The 7,571-nt window shown below is 32.0% G+C and overlaps 1 non-coding gene across 1 annotated transcript; it reads left to right on the forward strand.

Moving 5' to 3' along the window:
- The first annotated feature begins 6,927 nt into the window (after positions 1-6,927).
- Trnav-cac lies at positions 6,928-7,000 on the forward strand. Its single transcript has one exon. It is a non-coding gene; the product is annotated as a tRNA-Val (tRNA).
- Positions 7,001-7,571: the final 571 nt, after the last annotated feature.

Raw genomic sequence — 7,571 nt, forward strand, 5'->3', positions numbered from 1 at the left:
TCAGCCAGGCAGTAAAGGAAAAAATACAAATCCATTAACTTCCTTTTTGTTCCGGTCGGAGAATGGATTTGCCGTGGGGTGGGGCAAGTGCACAGGCGCTGATTAGAGTCAATTGAGGGGGGTCAAAACCCCACAATAAAACTATTAGATGATTACAACGACCTCTGAAAAAAATAATATTACTACCATACAAAAAGTAGGAAACTTTTAACACTTCAATCCGAAAACTTTATTTCATTAATAATTAGGTGTTAACCATGGTTTTATTTGTCTCATATCCAAAACGATGACTTATGCGTATTAATTATACGACTTATATATACGTCTTTTTTTGTAAGGAATGTAGTTTACATTTTTTTTTATAGAACAGGGAACAAACGGGCAGGAGGCTCACCTGATGTTAACCGCCGCCTATGGACTCAATGCCAGAGGGCTCGCGAGTGCGTTGCCGGCCTTTCAAAAATTGGTAATAACAAATTGTACAAAATCATTTTAAAATCAGATCAGTGGTAAAGATGATCTAACCTTAACAAACTTTCCTTTATACTAAAATCAGTATCGCATACTTAAAATTCAGATAATAGTTTATTTAAATCTCAAATGCCATGTTTCTAAATACCATTATCCTTTTAATTATGCCTTAATAGGTTCGAGTCCCGGGTCGCAACTCGCAATCCGTTAACAAAATGCCGGATGTTCCGTGGGCGGTCCGGCACGCAGTGTCATTCAAAAGCTCCTGCGTTTCGAGGGTGACCATAAAATCATTATCGAATTATAATTAATACAAGCTTTAGGGCCTGTTTCAAAATGTCCGGATAAGTTCCAAATAAGCTATTTGTTACTTATTTGTAGGATAAACAGTATTTTTGCGTTTCACGACTGTCAGATAGCGCTATTTGTCATGAAATGCCAAGTATCTTATTCGGAACTTTTATCTTTCGAATAATTTATGTGTTGCATAGCTAATTGCCACTTTATCCATACATTGTGAAACACGCCCTTAGAATATCTCTTTTGCTTTAACACTAACTAGCGAACTGTGGAATCGACTTCCAAATCCCTGGGAGATATGATGCCGAATTGTTTTAAAAGAGAGCTTTTTCACCCACTCTGTTCGGGGTTGGTAACACAGTAGAAACCGATGAAAACCCATAGTCCACTCCAGTCAGCTGCCGATTAAGAGAGAGTGGGGGTGGGCTGTGATGACTGCCTTTAATGGTTGTCCCGTAGGCTCGTTTGCCTCCCTATTTGGAAACATGGTGTTGGAAGTGGATGCCATGGACAGTATAAAAACAAATATATTGCAGGTAAACTAGTCTTTTTGGTACCAACGAAACGAAAAGTTATTTTGGACATACATAATAAAATTATTGTGGTCATCTTCATCTATCAATAATCTTAGTTTTTTTTAACTTATCAATAATAATTCATGTTTTCATTATTTCCAGTTGTTGAATCGCGTGGCCACCCTACACTCCAAACAAAACCTATTGTCTTGTGTGCTTATTAACAAAATTATTATCTTCTATACATGGTTTCGACACGGCTATTACCTTACCTCTTCCGTTACTATCATAATTAATTAAAATTGTAAATTTTTGTTCCAACTTTATTAATCTTCGTATGTACACTAGTCAGAATTAAACTAAAATAGATTACCTTCGTAAACAATGGATTTTTTAAATATTGCTTTACAGTACGTGTAACTGCGAAGACAGGTTTCAGTTCTCACTACATAAGGAGCCGGGGATTATGTGCGTTAAATAATACGTTTATAGTAATTTTTAGTAATATTTAAATTCAAATTCAAAATCATATTAGTACTCATTTCAGTAGTATTCATCCTGGTAACACAATGTACTGGTAAGAAATACTTAGTTATTAAATAATTCTAATTTAACATTCACTGCGAGTTCTCAAGGGCGTAGAACTGCCGAGAAGAACTGGAAATAAGTTTCAATCTGTTCTGTAGTTTCGAGTATAAATTATCAAAATATCTGCCTATAATACTTGTGACGCTAAAACCATCAATGAACAAAGTGTGTGTTCGCATCGCTTTCGTTTTTAAAAGTTGGTAATGTTATTTGCCTTGCATATGTCTTCGTATATAACATACCAGTCTTCACCATAACCATAGCCAGAGGTCGATGCAAACACAGAAAAAATATCCACCGGAATTCCTTCCTTTTTTGGCGGAGAGTTTATAGCCAGTGAGAACTGTCAGTAAATGTTAAATTGGAAGCATTTAATGTATTTTTTTGACGTTCATAAGTGTTCATTGGGTTACCTATATAAATAGATTATTTTTGACTTTGACTTTAACCCATTTTAATGGATGTGCGGCTGGCCTTTAATAACGGGAATATAACGCATAATCTAAGCTTATAGAGTCTACAGGTCAACCCAGCAATCTTCGCTACACTTGCAAGACATTTAAATGTTACCCAAATATTTTTTAGGGAACTTATATACGTAGGCTGCATTTTGCTCACTAAAGCTTTTTTTTTATATGCGAGGTGATTTCTTCAATCGTCTGAATTACGCTCCGAGTGTAGAAGACCCACTTTATTATTTCAGCTTACATTCTTTTGTTGGACGTTGTTAATATATAGAATTTACGTCCTCCGATGATAACGGAAGCGTACACGCCATTATCAGAAGTAAATACAATGACACATGATTGTATATGTGTGTTTTAACTAATGTTAAAGTAATATAATTAAATAGTCATGTTAAAAACAAAAAACGGGTGCATCGCTGGAAACAAGTTGTAAACGAAATTTAATTAGGTTTATCTATTGTGGGTAACCCTTTAGCGATCCTTAACTATCAAATTGCCCAATCCGTAACAAGGTATTGTAAGAATCACACGCACAGCGATTTTATGTTAACAGATGTAGGGTTGTCATTTATATCCTAACATTACATTAACTTTGTTTTGAAGACTCTTAAATCTTAATGTGGTTTAAGTTTTCATTTTGTTTATTTATTACTGTTATTTTTATCTTTTAGTTTTAATCATTATTTATATTATTAGTTATTATTAATATTTGTTTTATTTTATTTTTGTTTATTTTGTGGTCGTTTCTTTAGTTTTTTTCTTTGATATATTGTTTAAGTTCTAATGTAATTGATGTGTAAGTGTGTTGAATTTGTGATGTCATATCTTGTATTTTTTAGACACACACATTGTTATATATATATATATAATTAAACACAAATTTATTAAGAACTTGAAAATGGCCCGAAACCGTTGGCTTTTTTATTTCGTCATAGTTTGTAGATTCTAATAGGCTAGTAAATGAAAAGTCTTCTTGTGACACACGCCGTCGACGGATTAAGTTAAAGGAATAATATCATGACACGATCTAGTCAATATTTTTTTTTATAGAACAGGGGGCAAACGGACAGGAGGAGAAAAATCAATTGTTTGCGGGACCGAACTCTCGACTGTAGACCCTTATCACATTCCTAAATATTATCTATATACTGATAGCCCTGAGAGTAACTTAAATTTTATAATTCAATCTATTAACAAAGGCCTATAGATTTTATCGGACAAAAAGGGCCATAAAGGGAATGATACTATTACCAAATTTACGTAAATACCATAATAACGTAATGCCTCATGAATTACACACAATGAAACAGAGAATTTTCGTGATCCGCTCGAAAAACTATGATAGTTATCTAGAGATTTATTTGATTTGGTCTGTAATAAAATTAAGTAGAAATTTAAAAATAGAACACATTTTTAGGCCAAATATCTGAGGTACAGTTCTTACATATAGACGCTTTATTTGTATGAATATTTGAATAAAAGAAATCTGAATATATCGAAAAACATAAACTTAATTAATTTTTAAATTAATATTAAAACCATATCAATTAAAAAAATTGATTAATATGTTGCTTGGGTTTGAATCTATTTTTTAAGTATATTTAAAAAGATTAAGTAACGGAATTACTTTAACATTAAAATTTTACAAAGGTTAGTACATGTATGTGAAGGATAGAATTAACTGAAATTAGGCATCAACCCAGACCAGCCGCTGTTGCTAACCAAGAGTACACGGTAAACCACCAGATAACACCATGTTTCTTTTACATGCGTTTAGTATTTATGTTGAATTTTAATTAATGTAACTGTAAGGGCCTGTTTCACAATGTATGAATAAAGTAACAAATAGCTATGCAACACATAAATTATTCGAAAGGTAAAAGTTCCAAATAAGATACTTCGCATTTCATGACGAATAGCGCTATCTGACTGTCGTGAAACGTCCTAGTTTATCCTACAGATATGTAAATAATAGCTTATTTGGAACTTATCCGGACATTGTGAAACAGACCCTTAGTATAACAATTTAATATTAAATTATAATTCTTTTTGCTATACAACACATTGGCTTAGTGTTTGCTGTTGAAAGATTACCCAAATACTATTTCCGAGTGGACAAATACTTATTGAAAGAAAGAAAAAAAAAACTTTATGTGACACAAAATACAGGAATATTTAGACAAAGTAAAGTACACTAGGATTCCCTGTGTTGTGGGCAGCCAGTATCTTCCTTTTTCACATATAAACAGTATTTTACTTAATTATTTCTACATAACACGTTTATATTTAAACTATTTTTGTACAATAATTAATTATTTCTGCAATATTTATAATTAAATCTATTTTTTTATATTTTTATCTAATAATTTTATCTGAAAACCTGGCTTATACTCAATATTAACATCATTGCGACATCAAAATCAGGAAATGACTCTATCGCGGGTCGCTGCCTCTACCCTATTTTACAATGATCTTGTGATTTCTAGAAGTTCATTATTTACTTTGTGTTTTTCTACCTCGTGTATAAACAGGTCCAAAATCTAACATTAATAGAATTTTAATTTTTTATAATAAACCATATAATGCTATTAACTCATCAGCGAATGCATCTTTTTTGCAAAAAAATAATAAAAATAAAAGTATTCTCAATGAAAATTAGTCATCTGTTAAAATTTTTTTTTCTTTTAATCATATTTTTTATATGCAGAATATAATGTGTGTACAAATAATATAGAATTATATTTTAAATTATGGTTGATATTATATTAAATATTAGGTATTATACTCATATATTATTTAGGTTTAGAAAGTTAAATCTTTAGCCTCTTACATACACATTTGATGTATCGTGTGTGGCCTGTAACCAGAAGATGTTGGTACTGTGTTACCATAAGTATTGTTATTGACTATATTTTTTTTAAACATTATCTAACTAATTCCTCGACAATGTTGTCGTCGGAGGTATTTAATAACTTATATACGTACCTATGTACAACTTAAGTAGATAGTATTGGTTTAATTAAGCACAACTTATTTCTTTTAACAACTTTTGTATAATATTTCGTATCCATACTACCTATTGCCACTAAGACAGAGTTACTAATCTATTTGACAAAATATGAATTAATGATCTTTTATTTTAGGCATCTATTTGCAATCTGAATGCGTCGTGACGTCACTGGTGGACATTCGTTTGTTTTGAAGAGGAGGGGAGGATTCAAGGAGTCTTGTGTCTATGTCCAGGAGGCCAAGTGCGCTATATTGCCCTGCCACCTTCATTAGGTATTTTCCGTCTTTTCGGATAGCTTCATTATGATTTTTATGTTTACTTTATTAATACTTCGTTGCATACAGAAATAATATGAATGAAACGGAAAGCAACTGGTGGCCCGGCCCTATCACTTGCGAGCGAGCTCTTCCAGGCAACCAATTTGAAAAATAAATGGATAGGGCAAGCGTAAGAAGTGCAAAAATACATAAGACATGTATTAGCATATGTAAACAGTCAATAAAATAAAAGTACCCATGAAAAAGAAAAAGTTGATGAATGATCAGAAATAAATAAATTATATAAAATGTCATATCCAGTTGTGATATATTCATGTGATTACTGAATGTACCGCGCAATGATAGATGGGATTGAAAATTTAACGAATTAACATATTACTATTGAAAAGCAACAAAAGTTTTGGAGTAACAGTAATTAATAAGTAACTGTTACAAAAATATAGTATTTTATCTAATAATGAGATTGTTTTTCGCCTGCTATTTGTTGTAATAATTTGATAAGCATGATGTTTTATTGTATTAGTATTTTGTCTTATGTTAGTTAATGTGATTTTCTTAATGAGGAATAAATATCTTAACCCGTAACTTAAGTAATGTAATATTAAAAATTAAATATAAAATTTAAAAAAAAGATAAACCTTTATAGCAAATGTACATACACATCATATTCTGAAAAAGTACTATGTACTATACTACCCAATGTAATACAATGTGTTACATAAAAATTATTTTATTATTACCAATTCAGTTAATGATTAGTTCTTATATAAAGATTTTATGACGTAAAAAGAACTTTATATTTAGCAAGTAAGTTAAAAGTAAATTACTTTACACCTTACGCATAATAAAAAGTATACGCTAAATGCCTTATTTTTTGGATTTTTTTGTAAGAAAGAAAATAAAACGTTATTATTCATATTCACGGGCAGTCTCTCCCTTTGGCCCTATCCCAGCACGATTTGCTGTGTAAGGCCGTGGGGTTTGAGTGGGTATGCACAGTGCCGAGCCCTACATAACCCTTCACCACCAGGCACCACCGAGCCGAGGGAGAGGATTCGTAACGCATTTCCCCGCGAAAAAAAGGTGTATTTAATATTGAGTTGTAACCAATATTGCAAACTTGGGATTTGGTGCTAAGCTTCAAGTACAACTGCGCCCTCTATGCTGTATCCTTTTTGTTTGTTCATTACATTCATCATATAAATGTTAGACACCATCAAAATGAGTTGTAATAAATGCAGTTGTAACCCGTTTTACATTTACTTCAAAATAGCCTTTCTTTTGATTTTAGTTGTCAAGTTTCCGTAGTGTAGCGGTTATCACGTGTGCTTCACACGCACAAGGTCCCCGGTTCGATCCCGGGCGGAAACATACTTTATCAATTTTGATAAACACCACGTGTGTGATAAAGTTGCAACGCATCTGTTTTGTCGTTTTGAAGGCATACCTTTGAGTTTTACGTTGTAATCTGTTACCTCCAAATGTTAATTGCTGACAAAAAAATCTAAATTTTAAGTACAAGCGAGGTTTTTTAATTCTTTGTCTGTTTACTGACAGATCATGGAACATAACCTAACACTACTAAGTCATTAATATTTAACATAATTATATGTGCTTACAGCCAGACAGTTAAAGGGATGAAACTCTGTTCTTGTCTTTTATTTTACTTACTACCAGTATTTAGCCCTGAAGACTAACATAAACTAACACTAATTTACTAGATCCAATGGTTGTGTTTAAACGCATAATTTCAAGTTTAAAATCGCCATTAAGCTGAGCTGGGCAATTACTTTAAGACTTAATTTTCACCGTATGCTTAAAATAATCGGACTTTTAATTTAGTTTCTGAGTGCCGTTGTGATGCTTTATTTACTGCCGCTGTTAATAACCCAATCAATTATTAGATAGTGAACCGTAAACATAAAAAAAGTTAAAGTATTAT

The sequence above is a fragment of the Pieris rapae genome, chromosome 13, assembly GCF_905147795.1.
Source record: "Pieris rapae chromosome 13, ilPieRapa1.1, whole genome shotgun sequence".
NCBI classification, from domain to species: Eukaryota; Metazoa; Arthropoda; class Insecta; order Lepidoptera; family Pieridae; genus Pieris; species Pieris rapae.